Source organism: Panthera tigris, chromosome E1 (assembly GCF_018350195.1).
Source record: "Panthera tigris isolate Pti1 chromosome E1, P.tigris_Pti1_mat1.1, whole genome shotgun sequence".
Lineage (NCBI taxonomy): Eukaryota > Metazoa > Chordata > Mammalia > Carnivora > Felidae > Panthera > Panthera tigris.
Window position 1 is genome coordinate 43,130,321 of NC_056673.1, and position 18,220 is coordinate 43,148,540.

General features: G+C 39.8%; 2 protein-coding genes and 1 long non-coding RNA gene across 6 annotated transcripts in view; 1 reads left to right on the forward strand and 2 right to left on the reverse strand.

Annotated features, from left to right (window-relative positions):
- LOC122233789 (leucine-rich repeat-containing protein 37A2-like) overlaps positions 1-18,220 on the reverse strand; it is a 209,532-nt gene that overhangs the window by 102,797 nt on the left and 88,515 nt on the right. The window lies entirely within an intron of this gene.
- The window catches only part of LOC122233793, a 52,920-nt gene that overhangs the window by 21,178 nt on the left and 13,522 nt on the right, over positions 1-18,220 (forward strand). Inside the window, exon 5 of one of the 3 annotated variants that reach the window (XR_006211522.1) lies at positions 651-1,785. The exons of the other annotated variants lie outside the window; for them this stretch is intronic. This is a non-coding gene — a long non-coding RNA (uncharacterized LOC122233793). Of the gene's footprint in view, positions 1-650; positions 1,786-18,220 lie in introns of those variants that run through there. 3 annotated transcript variants of the gene reach the window in all.
- Positions 1-18,220, reverse strand: part of LOC122233787 (RAD52 motif-containing protein 1-like) — a 137,004-nt gene that overhangs the window by 18,051 nt on the left and 100,733 nt on the right. The window lies entirely within an intron of this gene.

The following is an 18,220-nucleotide window of genomic DNA, read 5'->3' on the forward strand; positions in this document are numbered from 1 at the left end:
GATGGGGGCCTACCACTGAATCTGCGATGGCCCCTAAATGTCTGTAGGAGGAGTTTGGGGGGAGTGCTAAGCAATTCATTCTGGGAAAGAGGGCCGGAAACCAATTCTAGCCCTAAGAGCTGGGAAATGCATATTGCATTTAACAATATGAAGGTCAACAGGAACCATACTGAGATCAGTTCAGTGCAACAGTTAAAGCAGAAGTCAAATTCAAGTGTTTGGGAAATGAACTGAAATGTATTGTACTTCAGAGACATTCATAGAAGAGAACGGGAAAACTGAACTGCAGCCAGAGGAAGGACAAGAGAGTTGTTATGAAAGAAAAACAAAATAAAAACAAAGCAAAACACCAACAGGTTGAAAAGAAGAAATCAGAAAAGGAGATACAGCTCAAAACATAGGGTGGAGAAGAGATAAATGAGGTCTTATAAGTCGTTAAAAGGAAAGGAGTAAAAAGCATGGATGGAAAGTTTATCCCTGAATAAGAGAAGAAATGTTTCAACTTCTTTTTTTAGTATATGTGCTGTCTAAGGAAGCACAGAAATGTTTCAACCTTTCAACAGTTAATTTTGTACCTCAAGTGTCAGGAAGTATATACACATGTCCTCAAAGCATATTTCTCCATCTCTGCCTTCTCCTTCCACCAACAGGAACAGCGTCTACAGGCTGATACACCCTAAAGAAGCCTGTCTGTCTGAAGAAATGCCATCTTTCACAATTCAGCTGGTGACGGTTAGGTACCGTGTTGGACATTTCCCAGCCATAACCACCTATGGCTTTGTGTGAGGCAGCTGGGGAAGGTCTCTTTCTGCAGAACTTTGCTGTAAGTTCAGAATCACAGCCTCCTGGTCATAGTTAGGCTCAACCAGTTTTTGGAACATCCTAGTTAGGCATATACATGGCATAGGGAACGGGATACAGAGATATCCTTTTAAAACATTATCCACAGTACAGCTTGCTAATCAAGGTGCCAAAATATACTGGTACATAGTGAATGGATTATGGATACGCTGAGTGACACAAATCCCCTCAAAATGCAGGGCAACTTGTCCTAGACTAACTTGTCCCCAAGCCAGTCACCTCCATCCATAAACAGCCTCCCCTGAGGACCCTCAGAGGACTGAAGGAGTGTGAGCAGAGTTTGACACATCTCAGAAGTGCCTGCAGGGGACAAGCAAAATGACTGTTACCTGGCACTTGCTGCTTCGCCACTCTCTAAGCCTGGCCAAAAGGGTATTCCACTGCCTGGATATTGATTTTTAGGAGCCAGCTCTCTAGATTATTTCAAAATAATAATAAAGCTATTTTGCAGAATGTGTTTGACTTTTTAGAGTGGTCACTTAGAACACATTAGTACCAATGGACAGATGTGTCCAGCATGCATGGTGACAAAGACTCAAGCTGCTTCCTTCCCAGGGCCTGCCAGGAGCCCTGTCAGCCTCACCACCACCTACCGCCTTCATACCATGGGCAGGAATGCACTTTAGGAATCTTTTATATAAACTTCTCCAGCAGCTCCATGAGCCCCGTATCAGAAGGTTAAATGGTGGCTCTTGGCAGACACTGTTTTTTACAGCTTAAATTTCTTGTCATTATATGTATCAGATACATTCATTGCTACTGACTGCCCTAACAATGCAAGTGCATTCTGCAATATGTAACTTTATTATTATGTTAAAATATCTGATAGGAAAGGCTTTACAGAAATCACATTATCCTAAGAAATAAACATTAATAGAGTGGGAGAGAGCCAAAGCATAAGAGACTGTTAAAAACTGAGAACAAACTGAGGGTTGATGGGGGGTGGGAGGGAGGGCAGGGTGGGTGATGGGTATTGAGGAGGGCACCTTTTGGGATGAGCACTGGGTGTTGTATGGAAACCAATTTGACAGTAAATTTCATATATTAAAAAAGAAAAAAAAAAGAAATAAACATTAATTACACTTCGAAGCAGAAGGAAAAATGTTATTTCCAATATAATTCAAGTGTTATAAATATTTTTAACCGTTTAAAATTTTCATCATATAATTGCAGGAAGTTCTATTGTCAAACTTGACCTTAAATATGAAGAGACTATTATTTAAAAAGTCTTAATCAGAAATTATATTTCAACTGTAACACCTGATAATAAAACTTTATGGACATGAAAGCAAGTTTAAGGTTATTAATTTTTTTAATATTTTATTTATAAGTAAGTTCTTTGTAAGTTCTTCTCTTCTCATAACCATTTAATAACAAAAAGGGGGGGGGGTGCCTGGGTGGCTCAGTGGGTTAAGTATCCGACTTCAGCTCAGGTCATGATCTCATGGCTTTTGAGTTCAAGCCCTGCATCAGGCTCTGTGCTGACAGCTCAGAGTCTGGAGCCTGCTTCGGATTCTGTCTCCCTCTCTCTCTGCCCCTCCCCTATGTACTCGCTCTCTCTCAAAAATAAATAAACATTTGAAATTTTTTTTTTAAAAAAAACAATGAATTTCTCCCCAGGCTTCATACAGACAACTCAAATCCCCTTCAGTTCATTCTACTGTACAATACCAATATCATTTTTCTGCGTGTGTCATTACAATGAAAAAGGTTAGGAAGTACTGATTTACAGATACTAACTGAATATAAGAATAGCAGAAAATACACAAATAAGGCACATTTGATAGAATATGGATGCCTTCATCAGAACATTCCAGAGAAAGACACACCCTTCTCTCGAAGCTATTTGGAAATGAAAGAGAAGTCCTGAGATTTACGGAGTAAATTCTTCTTTCTTCTAATTCCTAAACAACGCATTCTCATCTAATTCTTTTTGGTCTTTTAGGTATTGCCTAAATTAATGTAGCACCTGCTTATCTAATACACAGTATCTAATATGCATCCCAGAAGAATGAGAAAGAAAAACCATACTGCAGACACATATACATTGTACCAACCACAAGGGTTGAGATATCCCAAAGAGGGGTTCAGAATGGTCCAATATGGAAAATGTTCCACAGACAGAGATTTGACTGTACTGGAAGCAGCTTTGCACAACGAACAAGGACCATGTGGATCCAGAATAAACAGACCTCCTTCAAGAAAGGACCTTAAAATTCAGCTCACAATAAATGAAACATCTCCACCTAAACTCAGAGAATGAAAGCCCAGGCCAAAGTGAACAGAGAAGCCTCAGATCTTGGCTTATATAATTTCTTGTGACTCCAAGATCAAGTAAATAAATAATAGGCAATAACTGACTTCATTTGGAGCCATTTAAAATGACTGCCTCCTTCAGCAGTCCTGTAGAGCGCCCCAAACACAGATAGGACCTGACAAGCAGGCAGCTACGAGCTGGCCCAAGAGCTAAGCTGTTGGTAGGAAGGCATCTGGGAAACAGAAAGGCAAATGCGTTGAAGCAGTTGCCTGAAATCCCCAAAGCTTTCTCCATTAATGCCTGTTTTAAAATGCCGAGAGCATTTCTGTGAACTATTAAGGGTAGGCAGAGTTACCTAATGAGGCTGTTAAATTCATTAGCCGTGTGCTTCATCTTTCTTGGTTTCCAACGTGCACGTGAAGGAGACCTCAGAGAAGTCTGTCAGAGGTCATAACCGCCCGCAAGGTGGTCACTCAGTCCTGAGCCTTAGTGAAAGGCTCAAGGCTCCTCCTAAACCATTTCTTTGAAAATACAATGGATTAATTACTGTCATTTGCATCTGTAGCTATGCAAGCTATGATAATGATGTGCTCTAATGAAACCGATGCCTCAGGCTATAAGCTGACGACCTGAGGGGCTGAGGGAGGATTCTCTCCACCTGAGCCCCGGGATTTCCTAAATCCTAAAGTGTGTTAGAAAAGTTGGGGAATGGTTCATAACTTGGGGCAAATTCCTAACTGTAGACAAGCTACGCTGGGTCTTATATTCATAGCTCTCAGAAACCTTTACATGCCAGAGTTTGTGAATCTACATGTTGCCAAATACTGACATTTATTTGGGTGAAATACCATTTAATCACGACTGGTTCTCAACTGATTTATAAGGCTCTTCCAAAATATATGCATCTAGGCCACCTTGATTCAAGTCTAGTTTTCCTATTATTAGAAAAAAGTACCTCTGCTCTCTACAGAAAAAATGACTATATTTTTTAATAGTCTTTAAACAGGATCCTTATAATTTTCTCAAATCTTAGGGTCTCAAGTTGTATGTTTATTAATCAATCACTTCGCAGGAATGGAGCTTGCTTTCTGCTAACGCTTTTTTTTTCTTCCAATTTTTTTAAGCAGCCTCCACACCCAGCATGGAGCCCAATGCAGGGCTTAAACTCACAACCCTGAGCTGAGATCAAGAGTCAGATATTTAACCGACTGAGCCATGAAGGCGTCCCCCAATTTTTTTTAATTGAAGTTGACATACAATGTCATACTGTTGCAGGTGTGCAACAGGGATTGGTGAGTGTAGTTGCCATGTGTCATCACACAACATTATTACAGTGTACTACTGTTTTCTTTAATATCAATTGCACGGTTTACAAAGCGAGTGGTCCAAAAGACAGTAGACTGTATCTGTGTTGAAAAATTAAAAAGTGAAAAAAAAAATCTATCAATGATTTCAAAAACTGGCCGAAGGAATGTTACTTAGCTAGAGATTTCAAAATACTGATTTTTCACTTCTCATCTGGAAATGTGGGAGCTGGACAGCCTCCCTGTAGTCGTTTTGAGTATTTCCTTGTATTAGACAAATTTGAATAATTGTTTAACCAGTTTCAACCGTGTTGCATTAATCACAGCAAGACTTGGAGGAAAGAATTCGAAGGTGAAGCAACACCCTGGGATTTCTGTTTTTGCTGGGAGGTGCGGATTGTTGTTAGTTTGTTGTCACGCCCTGTTAGACTCTTGAATGCTGCTGTGTTCTTAAAACATACAGACTATATTTTCAGTTCACAAAGAACTTTTGCAGGTATTATCTAACGCAGATCAACTTAAATGCAAAAAAGAGAAATGTTACCCAAAGAACAATTGTTTACGAGTTGAAATTTTGTGAAAAAATGTTTAATCAATACTTCAAGATGTTCTTCTACCCTGGTAAGTTTGCAAAACTTAGCAAGTAAAAATACAAGACACCCACTTAAATTTGAATTTCAGAAAAACAAATAATACTTTGTTTAGTATAAATATGTCCATGTAATATTTGGGACATATTATACTAAAAAATTATTTGTTGCTTATCCTAAATGTAAATTTAACTGGGCATTGTGTATTTTACCTGGTAACCCTATTGGTAAAGAATAACCTAAAAATCCTCTTCTAGCCAGGCTTTCTAGCAAGTAATTATTTGAGCAGAGAACACTAGGAGGCCTCTTTTTAAATGAAGTCAGGGTAATTTAGTAAAGCAAAGATTCTCTCTGAAAAACAATTGTGTCCTAAAGTGTTATTTTTGCACATCTGTATTTTTGTGCAATACATTTCTCAAAGTACTCTACACCTTTAAAAGCATAATTTTGAAATAGGAAGAATCATTTCTGTTTAAGTCTGTTTCAGGCTCAATCATCACAGAAACGCATGTTGATAAAGAAAAAAAAGGGGCCCCTGGGTGGCTCAGTCGGTTAAGCATCCGACTTCGGCTCAGGTCATGATCTCACGGTCAGTGTGTTCAAGCCCCGCGTCGGGGTCTGTGCTGACAGGTCAGAGCCTGGAGCCTGTTTCAGATTCTGTGTCTCCCTCTTTCTCTGACCCTCCCCTGTTCATGCTCTCTCTGTCTCAAAAATAAATAAATTAAAAAAAAAAAAAAAAAAAAGATGTAGGCAGCAAAGACAGTGATAAGCTTCAGTTATCCTTAAGACAAAAAACATTACAATAAATTGAGGATGAAAAGCTGCCTTTCCTAGACATCATTTTAACTAACCAGAATATAATTGATCTTATGGTATTCTGTTCTTTAAATATGATATATTATGGCCTTACTCTGCTCTTGGCAGAAGGTATAATGTTTATAGGAAATAAGCTTAAAGATTGTAGGAGCTAGGTGATTCAAAAATTACAATCCTGTATTTCTAGACAGACGACCTAGACAGGAGAGGTCTAAAGAAAAAATCCACGGCTGTGTGGAAATTGAAATACTCAACACAAAGAGTTGAGGGACTACTAACAGAGGCCATTTTACTTACCCTTCAAAGTATCCCTGACATCTATCTCTATCAATTCCTTCCCCATTGCTATTGTCAGAGAAACAGTTTTCTGTGTGATGCAATGCTGAGTAAGCCCAATGTGAAGCACCAATGTTTGTCAGGGTCTTACATTCAGATTAAAAGTCACTTTCGCTGAAATTATTATTCTAGAATCCTATAAGCAGAACTGTCTTGGAGAAGGAAAAACTAAGGTCACATTCACCTCAGACCTACACAGTGTTTAGAAAAAGATATGAGCAATGATGTTCTCCCAACCCATCCTTGGGAAAGTGCAACTGCCTCTAGTGTATAAACATGGGCCATTCCCCTCCCCATGTGACTTATAGAATGCGTGTTCTCATAAATAATACATGAAAGATGCTGCAATTGCATTGTTTTGAAGCTGAAGGTCATCAGTATTCTTTCCAAATTATCACAGTGGCGATTCTATTTTCCAAGAACTTGGTTGTTTCAAGAGGTTATTCCAAAATTGTTTGCATCTGTTTAGGACATGAGGATCATGTCTGACCAACACAAACAACCAAAGGGCAGGTCACTTATTAGAGATAAAACCAGACTGGGGAAAAACTCACAATATTTAGTATTAGGATATCTTCTCTATGTAACAATAGGAAACATAAGGGGCTCTTGTTATAACATCATAGCTCTTGGGAGTCTAAAATCTATGGCTATTTCTGATTGACTTAATTATTTAAATACCTGAGCATAAAAAATAAAACTTCATCTTTTCCTTCTTTAATTGTCATTTTTTAATGCTTTGAAGTTTCAATATGCCTGCTTATGACTTACTAGGAATAGACAATGATCATCAAACCAACAAAAAATTACTTAGCACTTATCATGAACTTGGCCACATATTAGATCCTATGAGGGATAAAAAGACAAACAAGGTATAGCCTTGTCCTCACAGACCTTAAGTTTACACACTAGCAGAGAACTGGACTATAATAACTATACTACAAATTAGAATATGTAAGTGCCCTAGCAAAGAAGTAAACAGTAATGAGAAAACATACAAGGAAAAGTTTAATGTAGGGTTTCTAGAAAGATAGCTTCTGAGTCTAAGGTAGTGGGTAGGATTTCATTTAGCAGATTTGGGGGGAAAAACAAAAATTCCAAATGTGCATCAGTTCAAAAGCACAGAAGTAATAAATGGTGGGACATGGTCACAAAACGGTTGGGTATAGGATGGCTGAGAAAGAACAGGAATGATAAGTTTGACAATAGAGTATAAATAATAGCGTACCCATTATGATAGACTTCTAATTTGGTTTTTGTTTTGTTCTCTTGATTATTTTTTGCTTTCCCAATATCTGCTTCTGGTATCCACTTTCCTTATTCTGGCAACAGTCCTGGATTTTTTTCTCTACAGAACAGTCAGTTGCTGTTCCAGTAGGGCTAAAGACCGTGTAGAGTAGGAAGAAAAGAAGTCTAGAAGAGCGCCTCAATATATCCCAGCACTTAATAACTGCATGGAGGAAGGCAACCCATAAAGGAACAGAGAAGAGATGACAAGAAGTAGGAGCAGGCTGGCAAGAAGAAGGTCAGGAAATGGACACTGCCGGAATAGACAACTTTTTCAAGTCTTTAAGGTGAATGTGTTGTAAAAGAAAGATGACTGATAAGGCAGGGGCACAGAGGGAAATGAGGGATCGAGTGAGGGTTTGTTTGTTTGTTTTTAATTGGATGTACTTAAGCATGATTAAAAATTGATGGGGAGAATCTGAGAGAAAGATGGCGATGCCTGAGAAAAAAGAAGCAATACTTTATTTAGATCCTATATGTTATCCATCATAGATGGCAAAAGTATCACTGACTGATCTGGTAGGTTTTCAAATGTTCTCAAATTCAACTGATTCAGTCAAACAGCAGAACACTTTAAAAGTAAACAAATAAAAAGAAAACAGAAATGATTAACAGTGTGAGGTTCCTGGAAGGTGGAGGCGATGTGATCCAGAGTACAGACTGGTAGGCCCTGCCACAGGATAGGGATGACAAAGAGGTGCAGAAGAAGAGACAACAGCAAGTTCGGTATCGGGAAAAGAGGGCATTCGCAGACAATGGAAGTACGAGTGATGTGAAATCAGGCACCAACATGGACGAGAGCTAAAAAGGGAAAATAAAGTTGGAGGACAGGAATAAGTTGCTGCAAGCACCACTACTGGTTAAGTTTTTTAGTAGAAATATTTATTTCCACATTGACTTGGCATGCCCATCAAAGCAGCTAAATGGAAGAAACATGTTTGGAGATACTTGAAAATGTCTCTCTCATTCTTGAAAATTAGTAGACTGCAAGTAAAATAATACTTTTAACCCTCCAGGTTTAGACTGGATAATGCAAGTTTTATTTATTTTTTAAAGCAAGTGGGGTTTTTTTTTGTTTTTTTCATGTTTTTAATGTTTTTTAATTTATTTTGAGAGAGAGACACCAAGTTGGGGAGGGGCAGAGAGAGAGAGAGAGAGAGAGAGAGAGAGAGAGAATCCCAAGCAGGCTCTGCACTGTCAGCACACTGCATAGGGCTAGCATCCACGAACTGTGAGATCGTGACCTGAGCTGAAACCAAGAGCTGGACTCTTAACCGATTGAGCCACCCAAGTGCCCCCTAAAAGCAAATTTTAAATGACAAACTGAAAATGAGTTTTGGAACCAACAACTAAAGTCTGTATTGCCAAGTGGTTAGTATGCTCATCGTGTAAGAACCATTCATTTATATAAATTATATAAAGTATAGTTACTGATGGCCACACCAAACATTCAAATTTAATCAGTATACGGATAAATGGGTTGTATAAATAAATAAATAAATAAATAAATAAATAAATAAATAAAGCAATGCCTTTGTCTTTGCTGCTTGGTTATAAAAGCCTTATTCCATCACAAATATTTTAAAGGTATCATAAACAACAATCCACCGACATAAATCAGAGCATATACCTTGCAAAGCAATATCACTGATGTCTATTATCTGGCTGTGATTGATTATCTGCTTATCCCAAACTCATCTAAGTTCCAATCCAGATTGTACACTGAAAGCAGGCTTGGTTCTGAAAATAGGGGGAAATTATTTTCAAAGCCAATGCATTAGTGGTCTAGAATTTTTAGTTACTCATCTTAAACATATGCACAATCTGGAACAAAAGTAATTGCTAAGTAGTAGTAACAGAGTAGTCTAAGTCACATGGGAGACGGGCAAGATGCCCACATGTCTCTTGAAAAGGAAGTTCCTGGTATACGATTTTAAAGGCAGCTTTGTTAAACTGGCGTTCAGTAAAGGCCAAAAAAGGATCTATAGAGAATTCCAAGCTCATATTTGTCTTGTCGCATATCAATTTTTTATCAAAGTAATCATTTTATCACTAGTTTTTAAAAGCTTAGATAAAATTTTTTAAAAATTTGTCAATGATTATGTTCTACTTTTAAATATTCTTTTTTTTTTCAAATTTTTTTTCTTTTTTTTTTTTTTTAATTTTTTTTTTTTTCAACATTTTTTATTTATTTTTGGGACAGAGAGAGACAGAGCATGAACGGGGGAGGGGCAGAGAGAGAGGGAGACACAGAATAGGAAACAGGCTCCAGGCTCCGAGCCATCAGCCCAGAGCCTGACGCGGGGCTCGAACTCACGGACCGCGAGATCGTGACCTGGCTGAAGTCGGACGCTTAACCGACTGCGCCACCCAGGCGCCCCTCAAATTTTTTTTCTAATGTTTATTTTGGAGAGAGAGAGAGAGAGAGACAGAGCACAAGCAGGGGAGGGACAGAGAGAGAGAGGGAGGCACAGAATCCCAAGTAGGCTCCAGGCTCTGAGCTGTCAGCACAAAGGCCCACACAGGGCTCAAATTCACAAACTGCAAAATCATGGCTTGAGCTGAAGTCAGATGCTTAACTGACTGAGCCACCCAGGTGCCCCTAATTTTAAATATTCTGATTTTGGGGTGTCTGCATGGCTGTCAGTTAAGAGTCGGATTTCAGCTCAAGTCATGATCTCACATGGGTTCATGTGGGTTCAAGTCCTGCATCAGGCTCTATGCTGACAGTGCAGAGCCTCCTTAAGATTCTCTCTCTCCCTCTCTCTCTGCCCCTCCCCCATTCACAGATTCTCTCTCTCTCAAAATAAATAAAACTTTAATTTCTTTTTTTTAGATTTATTTATTTTTGATAGAAGAGAGAGACAGAGCACAAGTGGGGGAGGAGCAGAGAGAGAGGGAGACACAGAATCTGAAACAGGCTCCAGGCTCTTGAGCTGTCAGCACAGAGCCCAACGCAGGGCTTGAACTGACAAACCACGAGATCATGGCATGAGCCAAAGTCGGACGTTTAACCGACTGAGCCACCCAGGCACCCCTCAAAATAAATAAATAAAACTTTAAAAAAATAAATGAGTAAATGTTCTGACTTTCACTATTCTCTCTTGGTCAGATTCTTTAGTTTACCTTGTCCTTCATGACATATTTTCTTGTGCGTATCTCTTTATCATCTGTCAAAACCCAGTTTAAAATGCCATCTCCAGGGCGCCTGGGTGGCTCAGTCGGTTGAGCGCCGACTTCGGCTCAGGTCACGATCTCGCGGTCCGTGCGTTCGAGCCCCGCATCGGGCCCCTGTGCTGACAGCTCAGAGCCCGCAGCCTGTTTCAGATTCTGTGTCTCCCTCTCTCTGACCCTCCCCCATTCATGCTCTGTCTCTCTCTGTCTCAAAAATAAATAAACGTTAAAAAAAATTTTTTTTAAATGCCATCTCCTCAGGGGTGCCAGGGTGGCTCAGTCAGTTAAGCTTCTGACTTCGGCTCAAGTCATGATCTCGCAGTTAGTGAGTTTGAGCCCCGCGTCTGGCTCTGTGCTGACAGTTCAGAACCTGGAGCCTGCTTCAGATTCGGTTGTCTCCCTCTCTCTACCCCTCCCCTGCTTGTGTTCTGTCTCTCTCTGTCTCTCAAAAATAAATTAATGTTAAAAAAAGAACTGACTCTGCTAAAAAAAAAAAACATGCCACCTCCTCAGTGAAGCTTTCCCAACTTCAATTAATAAATTAGTTCCCCGTCCTCCTCACATGGCATTATATAGTTATACACCTCTCTCTGCCCCTGAGCACCATTTCTGACATTGTAATCTCAATAAATGCATGAGTTTGAAAGTCACTAGTATTTATCGGTAAGCACGAAAACAACTGTCATGACCTCTCAAGTACTTCCCTAATGCCATCCAGGTTACACATTATGTTCTCTGCAGACAAGACTCCAAACGCTAGCCTTTCCACTCACCCAGGCTGTTTTGGACTCATCCTCATCAATTCTGTATTTACAACTTTGTATGTACTCTCATATTTGCACCCATGTCCCAATCTCTCTCACTGTCAATCCCTCACTCTCTTTCTCCCTCACCAGAATTTATATCTCTATGGTAGGAGACAATGAGAAGTCTGTATTTTCTTAGCCCCTTATTGCTATCTTCAGACTGTTCTTCTAGTGCTTTTATCTACAAAACCCTCTTCCCCTGAAGTTCATGCCTCCTTATTTATTACCAGCTTCTCCATTTCCTTGTCAATTTCAAACATCTGTTTCAAAACCATGACCCAAAAGTCATTGATGACTGTGGCACCCAATTCACATTTTTTCTCCCATCTCTTATGTTATTATGGGCAACTTCAACAATTATGTGGAAGCTTAAAAATTGGAAAAGAACTACCTGGTATTTTTTAGCACCTTCTATGTGCTAAATACTGTGCAAGTGCTTTCATGAATTATCTTGTTTAATCCTCCCACTGATCCCATGAGACATGTGCTACAATTAACCCCATTTTACAGGTGAGAAAATGGAAGCTTAGACACTCTTACTGACTCTTGGCCAAGATCACACAGCAAGCAACTAAGTAGCAGAACTGAGAGGGAAACTCAGGCAGCATGACCACTGGGCTCACTTTAAACCACTAGCCCATGCTGTCCCTAGATTAACAGAGAAACCACAGTTCCTTGATTTCCCAAACATGGTGGCCTCTCCCTTCGTAACAACAAACTCCCAGTGCCAAACCAGGAGTCTGTGGGCACTGGGAACTGCTCCTATATGAAATATTCCAAATTGCATTACGCCTTCTCCCTCCACCTCACCTGATTGCTTACTGCCCTCCCACATGTTCCTCTACCCCATGGAGATTTCAGTCCTTCTACTCACCCCCTACTAATCTCCCTTACCCACACTCTCTAGACCATTAATAACCATCTAACCTGCACCCTCAACAAGCTAATGCCCTGTTCTCCAGCCTTACTGCTCCCCAAATTTCTAATCATGATCCATTTTAATCACATGCCTTTCCTCTCCTATATCTAGCCCTGACATTACCTCACCATTCAGCAGCATCTGATTATGATGCTGTCCCTCACCTTATAGTACTTGGGGCTGGGTTTTCCTGGTTTTTATTATTCCCTGACCTCTCTTTCTAAGAATCTCTATTTGGTTTTTCTGACCAAACTTTCAATGTTGGATTCCAAGGGTTTTCTCACGGACTCTTTTATAATTTTAAAATAATTTGGGGGCATCTGGGTGGCTCAATCGGTTGAGCATCTGACTCTTGATTTCGGCTCAGGTCGTGATCTCACAGTTTGTGACATCGAGCCCTGAGTAGGGCTTTGCGCTGGCAGCACAGAGCCTGCTTGGGATTCTCTCTCTCCCCATCTCTCTCTGCCCCTCCCCCCACTTCTCTCAAAAATAAACTTTAAAAAAATACTCTGTATGATACTATAATGGGGGATAAATGTCATTATACATTTGTCCAAATCCATAAAATGTACAACACCAAGAGTGAGCCTTAATGTAAACTATGGACTTTGAGTGATTACGATGTATCAATGTAAGTTCAACTGTACCAAATGTACCATTCTGTGGGCTATGTTGATAATGTGGAAGGCTGTGCACGTGTGATGGCAGCAGGTATTAAAGTCTAAAAAAAAAAAAAAACTTTATAGTATAAGCTGTACGTATTTCTACAAGTTTATCCTTCTACAACTTGTTCTTTTCATTCAAATTTTCAACATTATTTTTAGACACCTAAAACAATTTATCTTTTCTCCTACTAGTAGACATTTAGGCTGTTCCCAGCTTTTTACAACTGTAAATAACACTGCAGTAAGCATTCCTCTTTCTTGGTGCACATGAGACCTTCATAAAGATTTTCAAACTTTTTGTAATCAGGACAGCTTTACACTCTTAAAAGTCACTGAGGACCCAAGGAACTTTTGTTCATGTGGATTATATCTATAAATATTTGTCATATCAGAAGTTGAAACTTAAATATTAACAATGCAGGGCACCTGGCTGTCTCAGTCTGAAGAGACTACAGCTCTTGGGTTGTGAGTTTGAGCCCTACGCTCCATGCTTGCAAGGTGTGGAACCTGCTTAAGATTTTCTCTCTCCCTCTCCCTCTGCTCCTCCCCCACTTGCACACGTGTACAATAAATAAATACATACATACATACATACATACATACATACATACTTTATTAAAAAGCTTTGACCTTCCAAAACCCCTAAAGGATCTCAGGGGCGACCAAAGGTCCCAGATCACATTGTGAGAGCCGCTACTCTTAGGTATATACAAGGTTGAAGATCTCTGCATTAATATAACACTGCCAAATTTCTCTCCAAAGTGGTTATACTAGATACACTCCCAGCATCTGGCAGTTCTGCTTTTTATTTTTTCCTAACTGGTGAGTGCAATTTTCAAGGATGTTATTTATATATGTGTGTATGTAATATATATGATTATATATATACATATATATATTACATATAATTACATATAATTTTTATTATATTATATATATATAATATATATACCACAATTCCTTGCTACCTTGATAGATCTCAAAGGCCTTCAAACAGCTTTTTAAATATTTAATCATTTTTCTTAAATGACTGAGCCACCCAGGTGCCCCTATTAAACAAGTTTTTCTAATGAGCTGAGCAGAAGATTGCTTTCTAGCACAAGAATGTCTATCATTACCACAAGCAGAAATCAGATTACATTTTCTTTTTAATATTCATATTATTTAATATTCATATTTGGCTTAATAAAATGTAAAATTAAGCAACAGTTCTATTCTCCTCCTGAACAATATAAGAACCTAAGAACACTTTAATTGTAATATCCCTCCTATTTTAGCACTGTTTATTGAGTATTTTTTATTAACTTATTTTTATATTTCCTAAATCAGTCATAGTTATATGTGTATATGTACATATATATGTATACATATATAAATTACATAGAGTTTCTCTGATTAGGGAAATGAAATATATAATATGCATTATATATTTTATTATTATATATGTTACATAATTTTGTAGTATTATTTATTAAACATTATACATGTATATATTTTATATGTTATATATATTACATATGTATATACATATATAATGTATATAATTTCTCTAAACTGTTTTCTGGATTATTTTCTCAAAAAATATCTTCCAATTCACTAATTTTGTCTTCAGCTATGGATAATCTGTTATTTAACCCATCTACTGAGTTTTCTATTCTTTTCTATTTTTCATCTCTAGAAGTTATTTTTTTCTCTTCCAATCTATCTGCTCTTTTCTCAAAGTATCATATTTTTCTCTATATTTTCAATAATCTTATGAATTTAGTCTTTCCAAAAAGTCTTATTTATTGTTTCTCCCAGATTGTTTCATTATTCAAAGGTCTGTGGAGTATAATCCTAGTTTTTTTGTGTCCAATGACTTTTCCTTTCGACGGTTCTTTTTTTTTGAAATTCCTATGAAGTTTTGAGGTACATCAAACATACTGTATCTTGATTATTTTGGAGATTACATAACTATACACATCTGTAAAAACTCATCAAACCTTTAACTTTAAAAGACTGAAATTTACAATCTGTAAATTATACCTCAATGTGATTTAAAATTTTTTTGAGGCCCGGGAGTGCCTGGAAGGAAAAGGAGCGTTACCCGAGAGGGGTCGAAGAAGGGGACAGACCGAAACCGAGGGGCTCGGGGCGAGAGCGAAGGCCCCCAGGTAGCGGAGCGGGTTGATGGAGACGCCGTCCCCGGCGGGCGGCGGGCGGCCCGCGGGCTGCTTTCACACCTGGCAGAGAGAACGGGACACCCTCACATTCGGGGCGGGCTTCGGGGCATCGAGCAGGGGCTCCCGAAACACCGGGGAGTGGAGGTACACAAGCCACCCCCCCACCCCCTCCCCCAGGCTGAGAAGCATTCCGCGCGGGCATGGTCTGGATTGGACCCGGTGGCTCCAAAAGACCTTGCGTTTTCAAAGGTTTCTGAAGGTAGCTCAAGGCCTCAGGCGCCCAGGCAGGGCTTCACTCCTGGTGAGAGGGGGGAGGAGAGCCTGGAGCCTTCTGGCGCAGTGGCGGGGAACAGGGCAGTACTGGAGGGGGCTGCGGTAGGGAGAGGGGAGGAGGTGGCAGTGTGCTCCGGGGAAGGAAGGCTGGGGAGAGGCGGGGGGGGGGGGGGGGGGGGGGGCTCAAGGACTAGGAGTAGGTGACAAGGCAGGACGTAGGAACGGGAGGGGTTTGAAGTCGACCCAGTGACCTACTTTCAGTGGAAAAGTGGGGTTGAGGGTCCGGAGCAGTAGTCAGAATCTGCACACGAATCCGTGATGACCCAGGCATTCCTGCCGGTCAGCACTAGCACACCCACTTTACCAGCTGAGAACACTGAGGCAGCAGAGGTTAAGGAAATATACACAGTCACTTCTGCCAGTAGATTAGCCTGTGTGTGTGACACTCCACAGTCACTGGGCCTGTAGGTCTGCTTGACTTATCTGAGGAGCTGTGAAAGGGATAGGGGTGGATGGACAGAGCTGGGGTGCTGGAGGGGCTTCTCACTAAGTGACTGTCCAGGAGTCCCAAGCCTGCTCTTCAGGAAGTTGGGAATGACCAATACTCTCTGCTCCTTTAGCCACCAGCCCACCCTAACCTAAACCGGGCACACAGTAAGTGCTATATGAATGTTTGTTCAGGGGATGAAAGAAGGAAACCACTGGAAGGAGGGCACTTGATGTTGGAAGATGGGAGAGTTAAGGAAAGATCTAGAAGAGAGATGGGGGATGAGGCCTAGAGCAGTGGTTCTCAAGTTCAGCAAGATCAGATTAAAATACAGATTTCTTATGTTCACGCGTACCGGATTTTATGTACTGAATTTTCACAGCATTGTTATGAAAGCCAAAAACTGGAAACAACCCAAAAGTCCATGAAGTGGTGAATGGATAAACAAAATGTGGCCTATTCATGCATTGGAATGCTATTTGCAATAAAAAGGACAAAGGTACTGGCACCTGCTACAATGTGGATGAACCTTGAAAACATTATGCTAGGTAAAAGAAGCCAGTCACAAAGGACCACGTTTTATATGATTCTATTTATATAAAATATCCAAAATAGACAAATGTATTAGAAACAGAAAGTAGATTACCGATTGCCTTGGGCGAAGGGATGGGGGGATTTGGAGGTGACAACTAAGGAGTATGGGGCTTCTTTTTGGGGTAATGAAAATGTTCTAAAATTGATAGTGGTGATGGTTGCACAACTGTGAATACTAAAAAGCCATTGAATTGGACACTTTAAATGGATTCGTTGTATGGTAATGTGGATTATATCTCAATAAAGCTGTTAACAATTAACAAAAAAAAAAAATAAAATAAAATAAAATAAAATAAAATAAAATAAAATAAAATAAAATAAAATTTTTTTGAACCCCAAACCCATATTGATACAAATTTTTATTTAAAAATCCCTACATGAGACTTTTTCTTTCTACCTCAAAACCCAGGTAAAACAGTTTACAGGCCTTCCTTCTGTGCCAGTGGGCATTTTTTCCCTAATCCACCACTTGAAGTGCATACATCCATTCAGGGATCCCAAATGGGTTTGAGTTTTAAAGTCCTACTCCACTAGGGACAAAAGCTTCATCTCTTGACCACATGTGTTACAACCCAATCCTCTAGGTTATTGAAAGCACAAAACCTCCACCGCATTCCATCAGGTGGGCACCACCTCAGCTTACTCTTTTACCATTATGGTAATTTTGAGGGAATCATAATTGAGAGATAGTGAAGGAAGCTTTCTGCTCCTTTTTCATTTCTGACCCCTGGAAATACCCACTACTTTCTGAGTGTGGCTCTGCTTTAGTGAGAGTCGCTGCATGTATATTAGATTTGTATGAGTTTGCAGGGGGTGAGTTCTTATGTTTTCTGGTCTGCCATATTTTCAGGACCAGAAGTGCCCTCCTTTCCTCTTATTCAATGAACTGTCACTGGGTGGCATGTATTCCCACGGCTTCAAGTTAATAGGCTGATTAACTCCCAAATCCACATCTCTAGCATAGACATCTCATTTCAAATCCAGAAATACACTTGCAATTCACAAGTAGATATTCCCACCTGAACATCCCATAAAAATCTTAATCTCCATAATATGTTCATATCTAAACTCCCTCAAAACTATATCTTTTCCCCCAACTAATGGCATCACCATCCCGTCAGTTTTCCATGCCATACATCTGGCATTTTTCCTCTACTTTTCTGCTCCTTTATCCCCTGTCAATACTGCAATTCTACTCCTTTATGTCCCCCAGATAAGTTCCCTCTTCTCCATTCTCACTGCCTTAATTCATACCTCTCTTTATAGTCTCCCCAAAAATATTCTCTACAGTTAACAGTCCATCTTTTGTACTTTTTCCAGAAAATGACAAACCCAAATGCCACTCTTCTCTTTAAAATCCAAAACTGCATATATGTTCTGCCACTATATACATAAGGAAGCGCACATCACGAAATTTCATGTCACATCCTTTCATGACCTCGCTTCTTATTCAATGTCAACTCCTGCTAGCTCCCTCTGAAGCTCAAGCCTTAGGGAACATCTGACTTCCCTAAATGCAATGTACCTTTTGACACTACCAAATCTTTGCACATGAGAACCAAGCTGCCTAGACTACCACCCACACCACACACCCTCTTGGCCTAGAGATTCTCTGGCATCCTTGTCATTCACGTCAGCCCAAGAAACATGTTCTCTCTGACACCTTCCCCAACCTTTCAGAACCCTGCC